The 19,043-nt window shown below is 60.9% G+C and overlaps 1 pseudogene and 1 gene segment (V, D, J or C); both read right to left on the bottom strand.

Annotated features, from left to right (window-relative positions):
* The window catches only part of LOC137762011 (Ig mu chain C region secreted form-like), a 109,012-nt gene that overhangs the window by 42,144 nt on the left and 47,825 nt on the right, over nt 1-19,043 (bottom strand).
* LOC137762006 (eukaryotic translation initiation factor 3 subunit J-like) lies at nt 17,055-17,684 on the bottom strand (annotated as a pseudogene).

Here is a 19,043-nt window from a genome sequence, read left to right as displayed (position 1 = left end):
CAGTGCTGTACAGTAAAGTACACAAAAGCACAACCACTTCTAGAGGGTGCACGCACGTGACATCGTATGCCAGTCTCGTGAACTAACTTACGTGATGGGACATGAGAACGCACATTCCCGCCTTTGAAAGATCACAGCTTGAAGGTTCGTATGTAGGGGACTTACTGTACTCTCTCTTACGGAATCACGTTATCTTTTGTCTGGTGTGGCTGTGACCTTGTTGGCTGCCTGCAAGGGCGACCTCCCTGGGGCCCCGCGCACACGCGCAAGCAGGTTGGTGGCTGAGGTGGTAGGGGTGGGGAAACTTTTTCTATTATTCTGGTCAACTAGAAGAGGGCCTAGGCCGGGCGAACAGGCACAGCCGCCTGGGACTGGGGAGGGTGGATAGGACGTAAAGTATAATTGCTGTGGGGATGGTGGCTGGGAAGCTCTTCAGTGGGATTCATTCGGGGTGGGCAAAGCAGGAACCCTGCTACTCTGGCGAACCCAGATAGAGCTTATTCCTCCTGTGTGACAACAGAGGAATCTCAAAACACCATTGTGGACCAAGGTTGTGTCTATATTTTAGGTCTGCTGTCTTTAGTTGGTGGGCAAAGGGGCTGCTCATCTCCAGACACTGCATCTGCATCCCGGGACAAGCAGACAGCAAACCACACTCTGGAAGCCCTACCCTTGGACCCCAGTTGCATCTCACTATCAAGACGAGGGTCATGTGGCTGCCCTTAGCTGCCAAGGAGTCTGGGCTGCGTTGGGAAGGACGAGGGGAGGATGGGTATCGGGTGGGCACTAGGATAGTCTGCCCCAGAGACAGATGGGGCAGGAGCTGTAGGTGGAGTGAGGACCCCTGGTGTGGACCACGCTGAGGTGGGGGGAGTGGAGGGTAGCGTTGGCCTTGCTGGGCAGGGAGACCCCAGGACCGGTGTAGCGAGGGGAGCAGCAGCGGAGGGGGTTCAGGGAGAGAACAGTGAGGACGCGAGGGGTGGCGAGGGTGAAGGTGAAGGGCTGAGGGTCACGGGTGCTGTAGGGAGGGAGCTGGGGAGAGGGGAGTGGGCGGGCGAGGGCCGGATGATGCAAACAGCGATTCTGGGGACAGAGCGGTGGGTGCTGAGGGGTCCAGAGGTTGGCCTGGGGCAGGCCGGAGGGAGAGGAGGACAGGGCTGGTGAGATGGGGCCAGGACCTGAGGGCATGCACGCGGGTGACAGACGGAGAGGAGAGCAGAGCAGCAACCCTCCAGGGCCCAGGGAGGGGGCGGGCGACTGGCATGTGCGTGTGAACGTGTGTGCGTGCACGTGTGTGAGTGCGTGCACGTGCATGTGCGTGTGAGAGTGACTGTGAGTGTCGCTCTGAGGCCGTGGCTTCCAGGGAGGGTGGGGCTCTTGGACAGGAGGGAAGGGGCAGCCGAGTGCCCTGGCTCCTCTGGGTGGGGGTCACTGCCTGGACTTCTGGGAGGTCGGCGTGCGGCTCCAGGCAAATGGTTGCGTGGCCAGGGAGGGAGCTTTCGGGGCTTTGCTGTGGGGTGTGAAGTCTGGGCGGGGGCCCCGTCTTCTGGGGGCGGTGGGGACCTCCCGGCGGCTGGCTGGGGCGGGTGGGGAATGGTGCCCTCCACAGCCGCCTTCCTGGCACGCTCGCTGTCCAAGCAGTGTGTCCTTGTCCAGGTGCGTCCAAGGCTCTCTGGAGTCCCCTTCACTGTGGACCAGCGGCTCAGGGTCGCCCGGGCTGCCCCCCCCCCTGCAAATGCTGCATCTGTTTTTGCATTTCAACGAGATTCTGGGTGATCCTGGTGCATTCAATCTTTCCGGTGCGGATCTTAGGGACCCGGAGCGAGTGTGGGGAAGCTTAGGCGTCCCCCCTGCGGTCCCAGTCCTCCCTCGGGCCCTTTCCACCGCCCAGGGTCAGGAGCACTGGCTTGTTCGGGTCTGAGGAGCCCCTGCTCTGCTGGGGGCTCTTTCTGGCTGAGCGTAGGGTCTTGGAGCTGTGAAACTCTGGCGCTGCCAGCTGAGTTTCCTCGTCCTCCCCAGGGCTCATCTGTGCAGGCAGAGCTCTGGCGTGTCCTTGTGCATCCCTCTGTCCTGTCACCAAGTCCTAGATACTCCTTCTCTCCAACTGTAGCTAAAAGTGCTGCCTCCCCCAGGGAGTCACCCTGACTGACCCCAGACCAGATCAGGCAGGGAGACCCACACTCCAAGCCATGCCCTGCACCTCCGCTCATGGTCTTGTGCTGCACCAGTGCGCAGACTGCAGCGTGGCCTGTGCCCGGCTGCAGCCACACCCCAGGCCCCGCTCAGGCACCCTGGGATGATGAATAAATGAATGAGTGAAGGAAAACAGGGCAATCTACGCAGGGCAATCCCAGCTCTATGTTGAAACTATCTGAGAACCTCCCAGGTCTGTGTGTATCGCGGGTGCGGCAGGGCAGGAAGCGGGGGGCAGGAAAGGGCTCTGTGGTCAGACACCTGAGCTGGCCTGGAGCTTATCTGCTTCCTGCGTGCCGGGCAGCCGGGTGGCTGTGGGCTGCCACACAGGGGACAGGCTGCCTTCCCACCGGTGACCAGCGCTGGCCGTCGGGGCCTGGCTCGCGGCCTTTGCCTAGGAGGGGAGCTCGGTGAGTGCCGCCCTGAGCCCCACCATGAGGGGGGCTCCAGACCCTCCTGGAGACAGGCCCGGGGGTGATGGGGGTCGCAGGTAGGTGGGCACACCTGTGAATGTAGGGTCCACCCTGCCCTGACCCACGGTGGGCTCAGGCTTCTGGGGTCCCGCTGTGGGCTGGGGTACCCCGGCTGCCTGGCATGGCTGAGTCCCCAGAGCTGGGACAGAGGCCCGTGAGGACCTGGGAGGGGCCGTGTCGTGGGGCTTCTGTGGAGGACGCCGCCTGGAGGAAGGTCCCCACCCAGGGGAGGCCCGGGGGCGGGACGGTCTCTGTCTGGGGTGGTCTTCCCGGGACCACTTTCTGAAAAGGGACCTGAGTGCTGGCTGGGCTCCAGCCCACAGTGGTGTCCTCCAAGTCTGCTCCCCGTGAGCCTGCGCCCCTGTCGGCCCCAGGCAGCGGGCAGAGCGTGGGAGGGCTGTGGTCCTGGTGGACTCATGGGGCCAGTCTGGCTCTGGGTCTCCTGGGGTGTCTGTGAGGGGTCAGTGGTGGCAGGCTGTGACACTCGGCAGCTCTGGCGAGGGGCTCCGGAGCCACGGCGGGAGGGAGGGCGGGGACGGGGCCTGGACCCCACGGACTAGCCCAGCTCCCCGACCTCACCACGAAACGGGGCACCGGGGGGCATGTGCTGCGGTCGCCCCAGGGTCCGAGGACAGCGCCTGGCCGGCTGCGCTCCGCCCTCTGACCTCTGGCCCGGGGCTGGGTCCCCGGAGGCCTGGGGGCCGGTTTGGCCACAGCTTCTCTCACGGTGTCGTCAGGCCTGCGCAAACTCCATTCCGCCAGGGGCCCTGCGGCGGGAAGCTGCTGGGGGACCCGCCGGCCGCGTCTCGTCTCGGGCAGCCCGCCTCTGGGCCCAGGACCCTTCCTCAGGCTGTTGCTGCCCCCCGCGATTGCAAGGTGAGGGTGTGTGGGTGTCTGCTGGCCGGGGGGCAGGGCTGTGCCCCACATCCAGAGGGCAGGCTCCTCGCTAACGGGCCACTTGGGGGCGGGGGTTTCTGGCCCTGAGAGTGTCGCCGTGGTACCAGCTACTGCTATACCACCGTGGCACAGACAGGAGCAGAAACCCCCTGGCTGTGGGGCGCTCAGTGCCCCGCTGGTATTGTCTGCTGCAGGGTGGTGTCCCGTGGAGTCCCTGGGTGCTTTCAGCCTGGTCCACGTCGGGACGAGCCCATGGGGGGGCGGGCTCTGAGGCAGATGCCCCTGTCCCCAGCCCAGCCTGAGGCCACGGGACGTCCCCCCTTCAGGTGCGAGGCGTGGCCATCCTGGACCCGAGCGTCTGCCCGAGCCTCCTTGGGGCGTGGGGTCCGACCTGAAGCCAGGGGTGCGCCGCCCGGCTGGCCGGTCACCACGCCGGCCGAGGGAGGGGTCCTGAGGGCAGGGGGGCAGAGGGCTGACGCGGGGCTTCCGGGCCTGGCCTGGCACACCGTGGGGTTGCTCCCGCCGTGAGAGAGTTCCGCGCGTCTCCCCCCACCCCCGCCCCGAGCCTGCTCCTGGGTCGGGGGAGCACCTGCCACTGGGCTCCCCTACCCACCCCAGCGGCCCCAGCCACTCCACTCCGCCCACATCCGCCCTGCCAGGTGCTGGGTGAGGGGAGCTGGGCCTTGGCGGCAGGAAGGCGCCCTGGGGTCGGCGGGGAGGGGGCCGGCACGGTCCCCGCCGGGCCTCAGCTCCCCGAGGCGCCAGCCGCAGTGGCTCCCAGTGCTGCAGTCTCACCACGAGGGACCCTCCTACCATATCCTCCGTGACGTCCCCTCCCCAATGAGGGCGCCCGGGTGCATCTGGAGGGAAGGAGGAGCAGGCAGATGGGCGGAGGGGGAGGAAGAGGAGGCTGGGACCCGGCCCTGGGGCGGGACGCACACAGCAGCCCACCCGTCCCGCCAGGGCCCCGGCCCCCACCTGCCTGCCCGGGCTGCCAGCCTCCTTCCTCGCTGGCTGGGTAGGCCCGGCCCTGCCTCAGTTTCTCACTGCGGACGGTGCCGGGCTACCCCCTGAGCTGGCTCCCTGGGAGGTCCGAACCCCAGCTCTGTGCTGGCTCACGGGCACTGGCCCCTCAACCTTTGCCTGTGGGTACCCCGGCCGCACCCTCCTGGTTTCCTCCGACCGGGCCACGGCACTGCTCCTCAGGCCACGATGGCCACGCCTGTCCACAGCCTGTGTGACTTCAGTCCTGGGGTCCCCTGTGGAGCACAGGCCTCCAGCTTGAGGGATGCCATCCCTCCAGGGTCAGAGGCCGGAGGTCAGTGGCCTTCAGGGCCCCAGACGCAAAGGGGCAAGCTGCCAGGCCTGGGGTGGGGCGGGGGGGCACCCCGAGTGCGTGGGTGGTGCTGGGGGTGGCAACCAGCCGGCTGTGACAACGACCAGGGCCTGAGGCCCGGAGGCCAGTGGGAGGACCTTCCTCAGGACAGGGGGGGTCCAGGCGTCTGGACACACCAGAGGCCACCAGGGCATCAGAGGAGCCAGGAGCGGCCCTGGGACCGGACGTGTGCCCTGTTACTGGGGTGGGCATTGGAGGCTGCAGCCTGCAGCCCCCTGGGGTGGGCTGGGAGGGCAGAGGTGACACTCAGGACGCCTGCGTGGGCTCAAGGTGGACATCAGGAGGGAGCTGGGCCAGCTGGACATGGAGGTGCAGGTTTTGCTGCCCAGGGCCTCGGGCTGGCCAGTGAGAACCCTTCTGCCTGTGGGAGCCTGGGGTGGGCTGGAGGGGCTCACGGTGGGGCTCAGGGCTTGGGTGGCCATCTAGCTGGGGAGAGCTCGGGGGGAGCTGTCTGGATCGGAGGAGCAGAGGTGGGGCAGTGGGCAGGGGAGCAGGGTGACCCCAGCCTGGGCAGAGGGGGGCCTCGGGGCTGGGCAGTAGGGGGAAGGTCGTGGCTCTAGATAGGCACTGGGGGAGGGACAGTCCCTAGTGCCCCTGCTGCCACCTGAGGGCCAGCAGGCTGGGCCTGTGACATGGCCTGACTCAGGCTGCCCTTCTGGAGGGTTTGGGCTCCAGCTTCGCTGCCGCGTCTGTAAGTCACGTAGGGGACACGGAGACACACCCCCACGGTGGCAAAAATCCCTGCAGCCGCCCTCGCAGGAAGGTCTGCCCAGCAGGGCAGGCTGGAGGCCCCGTACTGGGGACAAAGTCCCTGGGAAGGGAAGCCTGGACGTAGAGCCTGCAGAGGATGGGCCGGGGGACCTCAGGAAGCGCAGCAGAGGCCCAGAGCAGGGGCGGCCCTGGACAGCGTCCTCACCAGGAACCTGGCAGGTGGGGACGCCAGCCCAGCTTAAGCACTCTGGCAGGGCCTGGGTGGGGGGCGGGCAGGCGGACAGCCATGCTGTGGGCTCAGAGGGAAACGTAGGTGGGCCGGCTCCTCCGAGGGGCTTTCCCCAGAGGCTGCTCACTCTGGGCAGGCTTCTGGTGCAGCGCACCTCCTGGCCATGATCTCTGGAGACACTCGGCTACGCTAGGAGCCTGCACAGCCCCGCTCCCAGGGAGAGGCCCCTGGACCCACCTTGGGCCGGGCCAGGAAACGGACCCACCTGCCTCGGGACTGGCAGCAGGCTGTGAGGTGCTCCCACCTGCCGTGAACCCCACCCACCTCGCTCACTGGCGAGCTCCTATGCAACTGAGTACAGGCCCAGCTCCAGCGCCCACTCCCGTCAGCTTCTCCGAGCTCCCAGCAGAGTCAGGAGGGTATCTAGGGGTCCTGCCCACTGGGAACTTGACCTGATGGTTTGCCCGGTGTGGGCTCTGTCCTTCCTGGTTCCTTTGGGTGCGGGTGTTGATAGCCAGGGGGTTTCTGCCAGCTGGTTGGGCTCTGGGCTTGTGGCTCTGCGGGTCAGTGTAGTTGCCTAGAGCCCTTTGAAGCCTCCGGCTGCCGTGCCTGGACACGAGCCCGTGGGCCGAGCCAGCCAGGAGTGGCCCTGGACACCGAAGGTCTGGGCTGTGACCCGTGGGCCTTGAGGCCCGGCTGTCCCGACCAGCAGGTTTTTGCTGCCCCGTCTGTCACTGTGGTATCCACCGTAGTATCACAGTAGTAGGGACCTCGGCAAAAAGCCCCTGCTTGTGGCCACAGGCCCTTCCCTGCTGGAGGCCCTGGGTGCAGGTATCCAGCGGGGCTGTCCCCACTGGTGCCCAGCACATCCTCCCACCTGCACCCCCCGCAAGCGTGGTCGGGGGGTGGTCTGCACCGTCTCCCCAGGAAGGACGTGGTGCTCCCCCCACCGAAGGCGTGGGCAGAAGCAAGCCTCCGTGGAGTGGGCGCATGGGAGTGGGGGCAGCCCAAGTCCTTTTAGGGGTCCAGGAGGAATGGGCTGAGGGGCTGCCCTGGGGGCTGGCCCGTCTCCTGCAGGTGGTCTCACACAAGCTCGGGGTCTGCGCCTGAATCTGGCTGAGGATGGGCGGGGGAGGGTGTCTGGGAGGTGACCACTTCTGGAGGGCTTCTTGTGTGCCAGTGTGCAGCGAGGGTCTGGGTGGGCCGCAGGGGGAGGTGCCAGGCCACGAGGGCTGCTGGGCTCTGGGTAGACAATCTAGCCAGGCCAGTCCCAGGGACATGGGCAGGTGGGTCCACCCTCCTGGAAGAAATGGCTCCAAAACCAAATTCAATCAGCTGCCCCTGAAGGGGAGAGACCCTGCCCATATTCCTGTATCCACAGGGCAGGGCGCCCAGCCTGCTCGGGGCAACATGTGGGGAGTGGGCTGCAGTGGGGTGCGGGGTGGTGTGGGGTAGGTTGGGGGCACAGTGCTGTGGGCACAGGTGATGTGGCCAGGAGGCCCAGTCTCCAAGTGGCAGGGGCAGTGCCAGCCCACTGGGCCAGCCCCTCCCTTGTGACACCCCTGCCCAGACCTGGGGGCTCACAGGGTCCTTGCAGAGTGGGGTCTTTGTGCCTCCAGCTGTGGCCCCCAGGTGACTCAGGGAGGAAGCTCCCAAGCTGTTGGCCGGATGCCAGAGGACAGTGGCCTTGAGACCTTCTTGGTGTCGTGAGGGCCAGCAGGGTCGCAGCCCTCGGAGCGTGTCTGGCTCAGACCTGGGTGGCTTCATGGTCTGATGGGCTTGGACGGGAGCCAGGACATGGTGACTAGTCCGCCCGTGGCGTCAGGGTGGCGCGGTGCTGGGGGCCTGCCCTGTGCTTCCGCCCCAGTGGGTTTGTTACAGGCTGTTTCCCTGTGGTCACCATAGTACCCATGGAGATGTGGCCCCATTCAAAATCCTGGGGACAGGGCTGTGGCTCGGGCTCCTGGGGCGGGGTTTCTGATGGGCGCTGTGATGCTGTGGGTATAATAGCTATACCCACAGCCGTAGTAATACCACAGTGCCACAGACCCGTTCCCAATCCCTGCTGCCGGGGGCCGGGCTGGGGGGCCGTCAGGTGGAAGCAGAGCCCCGGGAAGCTGTGGGACGGGCTTGGCGCTGCACGTGTCCTGCTGGGAGCACGTGGGAGGCCTCTCCCGTCAGTGGTCAGTGACCACGCCCAGCTCTGTTCTGAGGCTCCAAGGCAGGGCACCGCTGTGTGAGCTGGTGTCAGCGTCCGGTTTGGAAGTCAAACCCATTGTGACGGCCTCCTGGGTTGACAAATTGTCCTCACACGGTGTATGGGTCACCTTGGGGCCCTTGGTACCCCTGGAGCCAACAGGTGCCTCCCCCCACTGCCAGGAAAGCCAGGAGCAAAACAGGGGTCATTCCTGCTGCCGCCAACCCTGGGGCTCCGGGTCCGAGGTGTGCCTGCCTGTCCCCAGATGCAACTCTGAGCAGCTTCAGGCCTTTTGGTTGCAGCAGGACCTAGAGCAGGTGTGTAGGGGTGCCCAGTGGCCTCTCCTCTCGGGCCCCACTTCCCCCTGCCCTGACCACCAGGGCGTCCAGAGCCCCTGGCAGGGTGACATTCACTGCGGCGGCCCAGGGCCCTCCTTCCCCGAGTCCACGCATCCCTTCTGAGCCCTCACAGCTCCAGGCCTTGGAACACGGCCGAGTCGGTGGCCTCTGGGCATCCATTCCGGGGTGATTGGGGTTGACTGATCGCCATCAGGCCTGAAAGCTCTGGCGAGTTCTGCGGTGCCCCCTCTGGAATGTGGACGCTGCTCTGTACCTGGTCCCACCTCAGCACCACGGGGCGTCGGGAGGGTGCCAGCACCACCTGCTGGGGGTGCCCGGGCCTGGGGCCGGGGCCGGGGCTGGAGGGCTGGCCCTTTACTGGGACCCCTGCCCTGCCGGCGTCCCTGAGGGTCTCAGTCCCCGGGGGGTGCCCTCTGGAACTGCTGCCTCCTCTGGACCTTGGTGACCCCACATGAGGGGCCTCGGCGGTGCCTCTGCTCAGGGGTCTCAGCAGGCGGTGCCGAGCCCCAGGCCCTTCCCACGTCCCCCTGGTGGTGGGTCGAGCCCCAGGCCCCAGCCCCGAAGGGGGCAGAAGCTGCAGGTCCCGGACTTGGTGCGATTTCCAGCACCATTAGGCGTTGAGTTTTAAGAATACATTTACATCAGTTTAAACCCCCTTACACAGGCAGTGTCTGCAGGTGGTAACCGTTGAGGAGGGAGAGTGTGCAGGAGTTTGTCCTCACACCCGCCCTCCCGTGCCCCTCCCGTGCCCCTCCCATGCCCCTCCCGTGGTCTCGGGCCGGGTCTGCGCGTCCACGCCCGCACGAAGTGAGGCCGAGCCCTCCCTCGCACCCCCCACCCCGTCTTGCTCGGTGTCCTTCATCTCTGTCTTCTGACCCCGTGGGGGAGACTTCCCGGTCAGGTGCCGGGGGCGCAGTGCCAAGCTCCACTTCCTGTGAGCGTGTGCGGGTGGGGCTTTAGGACAGGGGCTGTGTCACTGTGGGTGTAGCAGTAACCACCACAACAGTATCATCACGGTGACACGCGCCCCCTCAAAATCCTCCCGCCCCTGGCCGTGTGTCCAGGGCTGCCCTTGCTGGCTCGGGCCGGCTCTGAGGAGGGCACCCTGCGTTTCCAGTGGGTTTTGGGGGTGAGCAGGGGGTGGGGTCTGACCCAAAACTCCATGGCACCCCCCCTCCAGCCCAGGCGACCCTGCTGTCCACCGAGGTCCGTGTGGCCGTCGGTCTGCCTGGCTCAGGGGTGCTCTGGTTGTGTCCCTCCTGCTCTCTGGGCCCCCCTCAGAGTTCCTCTGTCCCCGGCGTGACCAGTGGGGGTCTGGCCTCCCCTTGCCCTCGTCTCGCATCTGCTGGAAGCCGCCGATGGTTGGGGGTCAAACCTGTGATATCTGTGGGTCGACTGGGGCCCGGGGGCAGCTGACTCGCTGCAAGAGGCCGTCTCCCGCCTGTGGCGTGAGGAGTGCTCCCGCCTCCACCTCTCGGCACCTGCCGCGGGCGGCCCTCCCCGGGCGTGACGCGGGTGTTTCCGTGGTGGGTTGGGGTGTCTCTGGAGACCAGCCTTCCGCAGTGCTGTTCCCCAGCTCTGAGTGAGAGGTGCTCTTCCTCCTCGGGGACCCTCACGGCCCCTGCCGCGGGCACCTGCCCCCCAGGAGGCCGGATGTCCAGGTGAGTCGGGGCCTGGCCTGCAGCCTTCGAGCCGGGCGGGCTGGGCGGGGCCTGAGGGCCGGCCCGTGAGGGGTCTCAACAGCATGGGCTCCTCGTTCACTGTCCCGGCCAGCCGTCCCTGCAGTTACTATCCATGGGCCTGTAACATGAAAGTGGTGGAAACAGCCTGTGTTCAGTCGCTATTGACAGCAGGGGAGAGCTGGGTCCATCCACTGTGAGCAGAGGTGACCAGTGTGTCACAGGAGGCGCAGGAGTGGGGCTCCAGGGGCTCCGGCGAGGGACCAGGAAGGGTGGCCGTGCAGATGCCATGAGGCCGCTGTGTCTGCCGGCCGGCAAGGATGCAGGGATGGGTCAGGACTCCGCCGTCACAGAGGGCTCCGAGTCTCTCTCTGCAGCTGAGGGGGGTGGGCAGCTGAGGGCTGGCAAGGCTGAGCCTGCAGCGCTTCTGGGGGAAAGTCATGGCCAGGACCACTGACAGGCAACCCCTGTGGGTGTGCAGTGCAGCTGAAGCATGACAGAGGCACCTCAACACCAGGCTCTCTGCCGCTGGTGCGGGGCCACCCTGCGTTCTCGGGGCAGGGGGGACACACCTGGTTACGAGCCGTGCCCTCCCAGCGTCTGTGCTTACTGAGCAGCCACCTGCATCGAGAGGAGCTGGGCGCCCGCTCTTCTGCCTCTGCCTTTCCGTGGGGCAGCTGGGGAGCTCCAGGCGGGAAAGAAGCGTGGCCACTGGTGGGCGAGTCAAGCAGTCAGAGGGCGAAGTGCAGCTGCTGCCCGCTGCGGGCCCCTGGAGCCGCACGGAGACGGGCCAGCGGTGAGTTAGGGCTCTGCCTGCGGTGAGACCTGGGGGTCGGCGTGCTGTGAGGCTGCGAGGGGGCGGGGGCGACGGAGCCAGGCCCTGGGTGTGCTGGATGCGGCCCCGCGTCCGTCCACGTGGGCTCCTGTGTTTGCTGCCCGCAGGCACTCGGGACGCCCGCGCATCGTGTGGAGCTGCAGGTCGGGGACGGACCGGGAACCCAGCCCGGCAGGCTGACCCTTTGGAAGCAACCTCCTCTTGGGTGCACGGGGTCGCCAGCTTTCTCCTGGGGTTCGGAGGTGGTGCTGTGAGGTTGGGGCTCGGCACTCACACCCGCAGCGGGCGGTGTTGGGAGCAGGCGGCCCGCCGGGAGGCTCCGGCCTGAACCGGGCCTGACTGAGCCTGACTTTGCTGCCACGGCCACTGCTGCTCCGGGCTCTCCCTGGGAGTTCTGTGTCACCAGCTGTCCTCGAGGCACGGACACGGGGTCATCGTCCCGCCTGCCGTCTCTAGGGTGTGAGCCGCCCCCTCTGCCCACCTGGCTGGGGGGGCCTTGGGGAGCAGAGCCCAGGCGTCTCCCGGACGGGCCGTGGAGCTCAGACCTGGGGGGCCTCTGAGTTGTTCTCTGGACTTTGTCAATGAAAATTCAGAGAACTATCAAGTTAAGAAGAAGAAAGGGAACTTTATTCAAGCCAGCTGAGGATTCTAACTGGGGAAGCAGATTCTCAGAAGCTCTGAGGACGGTTCTGCCTGCTCGGAGTGGAAGACACAGCCACGCACATTTTCGAGACAAAGGATCGTACATCACAATGACATGCGGTATTTTACCTTAAGGTCACCAAGGAGGCACAGCCCAGGGAAGCACGTACAAAGTGGGCAGCGGGTCACCGTGACCCCTACGGAGCTGGGAAGGAACGTTATTCTCGCGTCAGAAGAAAGGAAAAACCCATCTTCCCGGGGTGGGGGGGCAGGCACGCCCACCTGTGAGGAGCTCTGGCTAAGGTGTGACGCAGATGCACACGTTCTGGGAGGGCCTAGTATGCGTAGGGAACACACCATGCTTAAGTTTTCCTGCCCTGTCTTAAATACAAAATTTATCTCATCAACTTTTCAGGGTCGCCTCAAGTGTGGAGAGGAGAGGGGTGACCCCCATGGCACCCACATGGGCCCGCAGGGCTTCTGTCTGATGGGGACTTTCCGTTGGGAAGCTTGCAGGCCATCATTTGCCTGAATGCTGGGATGAGCTAGACGTGGCTCTTAACGTCTGGTCAGAGTCTGTTCAATGAACCGGACAGAATTCAGCTTCCTAGAATTGTGTTTATGACTTCCGGCTATTGGCCGATCCGTAAACCAGCCCGTGTTTCTCCTTTTGGGGGCGTTGGAGCAGGGTTCATACATATGGCCGAGGCCAGTTTTGTGACAGTCTGAAAGCTCACCCCAAAGCCACCTGGGCCCGGAGTGGCCTGTGCAGGCAGTCACACACCAATACTCTGATGCTTTCCTGAGGGTTGGTGCTCTAGTTACGATTCCCACTTCTTCCTGAGTCACTTTGGTTAAGTTTTATTGCTAGAGAAGGAACGCTCCGGGCGATGTCATTGACACTGTCAGTGTGCTGTGCTGAAAACTCTGCTCTGTGCCTGCTTGGTCCTCCCAGCACGCACTGTGTCCAGGGCACCAGGGGCAGAGCCTGCCTGGTGGGAGTGTGAGTGTGTGGGGGGGGGTGGCGGGAGAGCCCAGGAGCGGGGGCGGAGTCTCAGGGACAGCACTGCAGACACAGGTGGATGGACAGGCTGCTGGCTGCTGGCTGCCTGGTGAAGCACCGCCTTGTGGACCGCAGTGAAGCAAGACCAGAGGAGCAGGTCGACCCCAGCTTGAAGATGTGTGCTGTGTCCTCCTGTGTCCTGCTAGAGGGGCACGACTGCTGGGGTGAATCCCAAGGTTGGGCTTTGGCTCCACAGGCACGGCCCCTCTTGCGGGGTGGGTGCACACCTTCCGGAGCTTTGGGTTGGGGCGGTTATGTCAGGTGCAGCAGATGAAGGCTGCTCAGGTGGAGGAATGTGGTGGCAGTAATTTAACAAGAATGGCTTGCGTGGCCGAGTGCTCGGTGAAGGCTGGACACCACGCCCAGTGCCTGTGGGTCACTTCGTTGGGTCCTCACCATGAATCCCCATGGAGCTGTGATTGCTATGGTGATTAATTATTCCACAGGCTGGGCACAGGCAGCAAAGGACCCAGCGCAAGGTCGCCTGCCAGCTGCCCACCGAGCCAGGTCTCCATGGAAGAATGGAGGCTGTGATGTGAAGATGGTAGTGCGGGCAGATGGTTAGAGCTGGCTCTGGCCGGGGATGGAGCAGGACAGTGGGCAGAGGTGCGTGGAGTCCAGGGCAGGGTTCACGGTGCGTTCAGGCTCGGAGTGTGGGTGATGGAGCCTCTGCTGGGTCTGGACGGACGGCTCTCCAGGTCCTGCGGTCTGTGGCCAACGGTGTGACTGAGGGAACAGCAGAAGCATCTGGCCACTCCCGCCGGGTCTGGTGGACAGCTGCTCCTTGGGCTTCCCATTGGCACCACCACGGGGGTCTGGGGAGAGCATACTTCTCCCCTCATCTCCTTCAGGTCACCTCTGGAGCCACAAGGTGACCAGCAGGGCTCCTCGAGCTGAGGACCCCTGACCTCTGGCCTTGAGGGGCTGCAGCTGTCCTGGGCAATTGCAGCTGCTTGCTGTGGCTCTCCCCAGCGTCCACGCCTGTCCCCTTGGCCTGTGCTGAGCAGTGCGGCCTGTGCTGGGGGCCCCTGGGCAGGGTGGGCTTTCCTTCTGGACTGCAGCGCTGGGCCCCCGTGGTGGGCACCGGGTTGGCACCTGTGAGGAAGGGCAGCCAAGTCCAGGAGGAGGTGCTGAGCCGGGGCCCTGGGCCAGCGGAGCCCGCCCCGATTTTGAGGAGTGGTTTTGCAGGGAGTGGTGGGATCCCCTCTGGAATATTTCCTCCCATGTGGGCCCAGGCTTCGGCCAGCCCGTCCCACTGGTCCCCGGGGGTCTGACTTCCTGGAGCCATGGGGGAGCTGGGTAAGTGTTTCCAGAGCCTTCCATCTCGGAGTTTTAGAAGCCCTTTGAAGGTTTTAAAGGCTTCTACCCCTAGGAATTGTGAAGAAAGAGAGGAGAGAGTGCACCCAAGAGGCGAGCGCCAAGTCTGCAGAGCCTCAAGGCCGTGGATGCCAGGCCAGCCTCCAATGGGGGTGTCAAAACACTCCACCTAGAGGCCAGATACACACTCGGCCCTGGAGCACACACATACTCGGCCCTGGAGCACTCACACTCGGCCCTGGGGCACACACACACTCACGCACAGACACTGACACACAGACCCCCCACACACGTGCAAGGCGTCCGCCGTAGAAGGGACCAGAGGTCGCCCAGGAATGAGGAAACGGGCATCTGAGTCTCTGCTCTCCCCGTGGGTCACTCACGGTTTCTGGACTCGGAAGGCACTCAGCCTCCCTGGCTGTCAGGGGACAGCAGCCCCCCCTGCAGTGCCGACCCCCCAGTGATGCCCAGTCCCACTCTCTGGGCAGGCTTCAGGCCGGGTCCTCGCAGCCCCTGTGCTCCAGGGCCCCAGGGTCCCTTGGCTTGGCCCTCACAGAGCGTCTCCTGCTGTGCGTGGCTCATGGGCCGGCGGCTTCCAGGACATTCTGCAGCGGGGCTCTCCCAAAGGGCCAGCAGGGACCGTGCAGTGGGCAGGCTGAGGAGGGGGCAAAGATGAGCTCACTGCTGACCTCCCTCCCTGTAGGAGCCCCTCAGCAGAGACCCTGGCAAGTCAGAGCCTAACCCAGCGGGGCCGCCGGCCCTGGGCCCTGGTCTTGACAGTCGAGAGACTCGGCCTGTCCCGAGTGTGGTCTGCTCCCTGGGCCCCCTCACAGTGGGCTCCATGCCTGTCCCGGTGGGTCCCCCAGGATGGCCCGGGCTTATCTCCTGGGTCATCTTCAGGCTGCCTTCCTGCCCTCTCAGGTTTCTGTTGGGGTGGTGGCGAGCTGGCCTGGTATCTTCACTGCCCACCTGACTTCAGTCGGCCCCTAAACCATGCTTGGTGGGAGGCTGAGGGTCCACATCCTCACCCTTGTTTGAGGACATGCATCCCCTGCCATGTTCCTAAACCCTGTGCAGGCAGAGCTCCTCCCACTGAGGGACCAGCCCACATAGGACAAGGTCCTCATTGTGAACCAGCCTTTGAAAGACACAGACGCCTGAACCTGTTCTGGGCTTTCATGTCTGAATATCCTATTTCTGGAATCAGTGTGTCCGCAAACTCTGCAACCACTGGGTAAACAAACAAACAAACAAACATACACACACATACATACATACATATCTTGAAGCCCTACTTCTCATTGTCTTATTGAGTTAGGTAAGTGTTTTCAATAGGACCCAATAGTAGACACTTCAGCAGTCCTTGTCCTACTGATTATTGGGTTTTTTTTCCCAGTTTCAAAGGAATTTAATATTATTTACATAGTTAAGGAACAGATGATACATTTCCATTTATTAGAAACTGACCTCTATAATAAAATAGATTTTAAATTCAGTGTATGTCGTTATTACTGCTAAGGAAATCTTAGCCCTTGTCTGCCTTAGAACAATCTTTATTGGCTGTAATTATTGCTGTGTAGTCACCGCTTTCGGTTAATTCCTCAAATCATTTAGATGGTCCTGTCTTCCACTTAGTCGTCTGCAGAGCTTTGATTGAGGCTCCTACTTGCTGTGCAAGAGAAATTTGAAACATTTTTTGCTCTGTCCCTACTTTTGATTCTGTGGCAGTTTCAAAATAAGACTCCAGCCACAGATTTGGTTAAATTGCTTAAAAGAAAATATATAACAGAGAAGATCACCCAATCTCTGTTTACAGCTACAACCTGAGTTATAAGCTCAATTACTCCAAATAAATAGTTCTTCTAGGTACTTAATTAGGCCTTAGTATCTAAACAACCAAACAATTTCCCCCAATAAATAAGAAGAGGAAGGCAGCTCCATACCGTTGTTGCTCTAGGGTGACACTATTAAGGACCTTGCAAATCATTTTTGTTTTAAAACTACATCTACTCATCAAGCACTTATTAAGCTTTATAAATATACAGAGAACTCTAGCCCCAAGAGCTTTGTTCTGTACTCTCCAAAAATATCTCTTGGGAGGTAACACAAAATTTAAGTACTCACAATAGTGACTTTATTAAACTAGTTGCTTTATAAAACATTGCAGATGTCATAATTGTTAACATAACAATTTACCAAACTGTAGTTAACTGGTGCAGTTTGCTGAACACATTTTATAAAGGAAAGGAAATGCCAAAACCCTATTAAAGCTGATCCACTGCAGCCTCGGAGAACAAAGGAGATATGTTTCTCAGACACTTAAATCAGACAAACAAAGCAGGTAAGGAGTTTCCCTCCCCCATCTGAAGCACTCCATCAGTAGAATAGTCTGATAAATAGAAACTAGACAGTCTTTGCGTCCAAGGGATTCCACAACTTGGTAATGCAATAATGGAGAGGTTTATCTTCTTCAGCTTCAGAGTTGGAGGTTTTGGTCATTTAATTTTTAAGTATCAAACTAGTGCTTTTCAGCCGCCGTATCTTCACTCTGAGATAAGCAGTCTTCTTCACAATGTATTTTTAATATTCTCAAGCTCAATTTGATAACAAAGCAATTTTAATACTAGGTGCACACCCCATGCCCTTGCAGCAGACTGCTTTTCTTGACAAGTTATGAAGTAGTTCAAGGAGGTATGGTTAAGGCTGTATTACTGAATGGTGCTGGTAAATACTACACAATTTTTTGTCATGTTGCAACTTTTGTTTCCAATTTAGTGACTGCTGCTATGGAATCAGATAGCAACAACAACAACATTATTAGGTCTGTTTTTTTAAACTATGATTTAGTAGCAATGGAGGTTCCCAATTTTAACCCCTTGGCAGCAAGATCCAAGTTCCCTCATTTGCACATTAGCACCTAAGTGTCAAGGGGTTAAATAACCAGCACAAAAGATACTGCACTTCTGATTGTAGCATTTGGCAGAACTGAAAGGAAAGGAAGTTGTGCTACATGTTGAAGGGATTGTGGGCAAGAGAAAGAAGACACCAGGAGAAGATAAAATGTCACATGAAGTCTTCATAGTCTTGTACATATCCTCCATCATAACCACCATAACCTGCCAGATCGTCTTTCATGGTAGCCTTTAATCCCCCTCTGGGAACCACACCTTTCTTCTTTTTGGCTTTGCTTTTCTTGCTTCTGTTTTCCACTGCAAAGTACAGTCAATGAATTGGTAATCTTTTTCAAGTCATCAATTTCCAATGAAATACACACATCTCGAACTAAGGCTTCCAAAAAACTGGCATAATATAGTGATTTTTCATATTGTGTAATTCTATCCTTCAGTAACTTTCCAAACTCTGTGAAGGCATCTCTTGAAGATGGGTTCATAGCATCTATTCCATAAACTGTATTATTAACACCAAAAGTTTCTTTCTCTAATTCGAGGTCTGACTCTTCCTGTAATTTCTTTAGCCGCAGTTTATCTGCTAATTGTTCTGGTGTTAGCACTCCAGGTTCTTCAGGTTCTTCTAACTTGACGTCCTCGTCCTCGTCCTCGTCCTCGTCTTCCCAGCGGTCCCCCCGGCGGTGCCGCCGCCCCCCACCTTCCGCACCGGGTCTTCCACGGAGAACGTGTCCGCGTCCCAGGAGTCGGAGCCCCCCGCCGCCGCCGCCGCCATCTCAAGCCGGGTGTGAGCCTAATTATTGTTTTAATTGAAAAGAGGAGACTCAGCCTCTGAGAGCAAACCCCTCCCCCGTCCCCTCTGCGCCCGCGCCTGGGCTGCAGCCCTGTGCTGGGTGGTCCTGAGCGCCCCCTGCAGCCCAGCGCATACCCTGCAGGGGAGGATCCCGCCTGGGCTCACAGGGCAGTTACCTTCCAGCGTGTCTAGTCCAGTATTAAATGGCTGTTTTCTGCCTTCAGAATATTCTTTTAGAGACAACATATTATTTTTAATCATCTCTAGAAATAGCCTCAATAAATCCACATACTCGGTAGGGAGACCCCAAACAAGCATTTTATGAAAACACCAGGGAGCCCCTTCCCTGGATCTGTGGATGCACGGACGCAGTTGACACTTATAGTGAGTCCAGACACTCTCAAGGAGTTTGGGGGCCTCTCATCTCCTGGAGGCTCCTGTGGTCTAATATTATGTCAGGGAATAGCTGCGCATAGAAAGCATGGGGCTCAACGCCCACTCCCCCTCTACTATTCCAATAACACACACACACACACACACACACACACAGCCTGATGTTGGCAGCAATGATCCCAAATTTGTCTTTCTTCCCTGAATCTAGCACAGGGGCAGTGCCCCCACCCCACCCCCGCCCCCCCACTGACACTAAGCCTAGGTGTGTGACTTGATTTGACAAACAGAACAAATGCAAGTAAACAAAGACAGGTGCACACATACTGGGTTTGCCTGTTTTTGCAGCACCTGGAACCCTGCAGGGGCCCCAAAAGAAGGGACCAGGCTTGCCCCACGTTGTCAGAAACCAGTGCAGTCACCCCCTTGACAACTCAAAGCAGTGCAGCTGGGGGTCCCCTAGTGACCCCACCTGTGGAGGGGAGACCCCTGAGAAGTCAAAGGAGGAGAAGGCAGAGCCCCTGTCACCTGACTCAGGTGATGCTGCTCTGTAGGGTCACCTGTCTGAGGGGGCAGCACTGGGCAGGTGAGCTAGGTCAGCTGTGTGAGTTGTACCCTGGCAGGGCACCTCTTCACCAGGATGGCCACAGGTACATCCATCCTCGGGCTCCATCCTGCTGGTCACCTTCCCTCCTAACCAACTGCCCCGAGGACCTCAGGACCTGGCATCCAATGGGGAGACAGGCCCACTACTTAGTCAACCACGTCCACTTCACCAGGTCCCTGTGACAAACCTGCTTCTCTTTCTGGTTCTGAGTCTCTGGTGAAGTCTGCAAAGATATTCCTGAACACATCAAATACCCAAGAGCAGGAGAGAGGTTTTGGCCATGACCATCAGGGCACAAGAGAGAATGGAGCCTGAGGTCCAGGAGTGAGGTGCTCTGAGCCTGGTCTCCCAGCTGT

The sequence above is a fragment of the Eschrichtius robustus genome, chromosome 1, assembly GCF_028021215.1.
Source record: "Eschrichtius robustus isolate mEscRob2 chromosome 1, mEscRob2.pri, whole genome shotgun sequence".
NCBI classification, from domain to species: domain Eukaryota; kingdom Metazoa; phylum Chordata; class Mammalia; order Artiodactyla; family Eschrichtiidae; genus Eschrichtius; species Eschrichtius robustus.
This window is presented reverse-complemented; position numbering and strand designations above follow the sequence as displayed.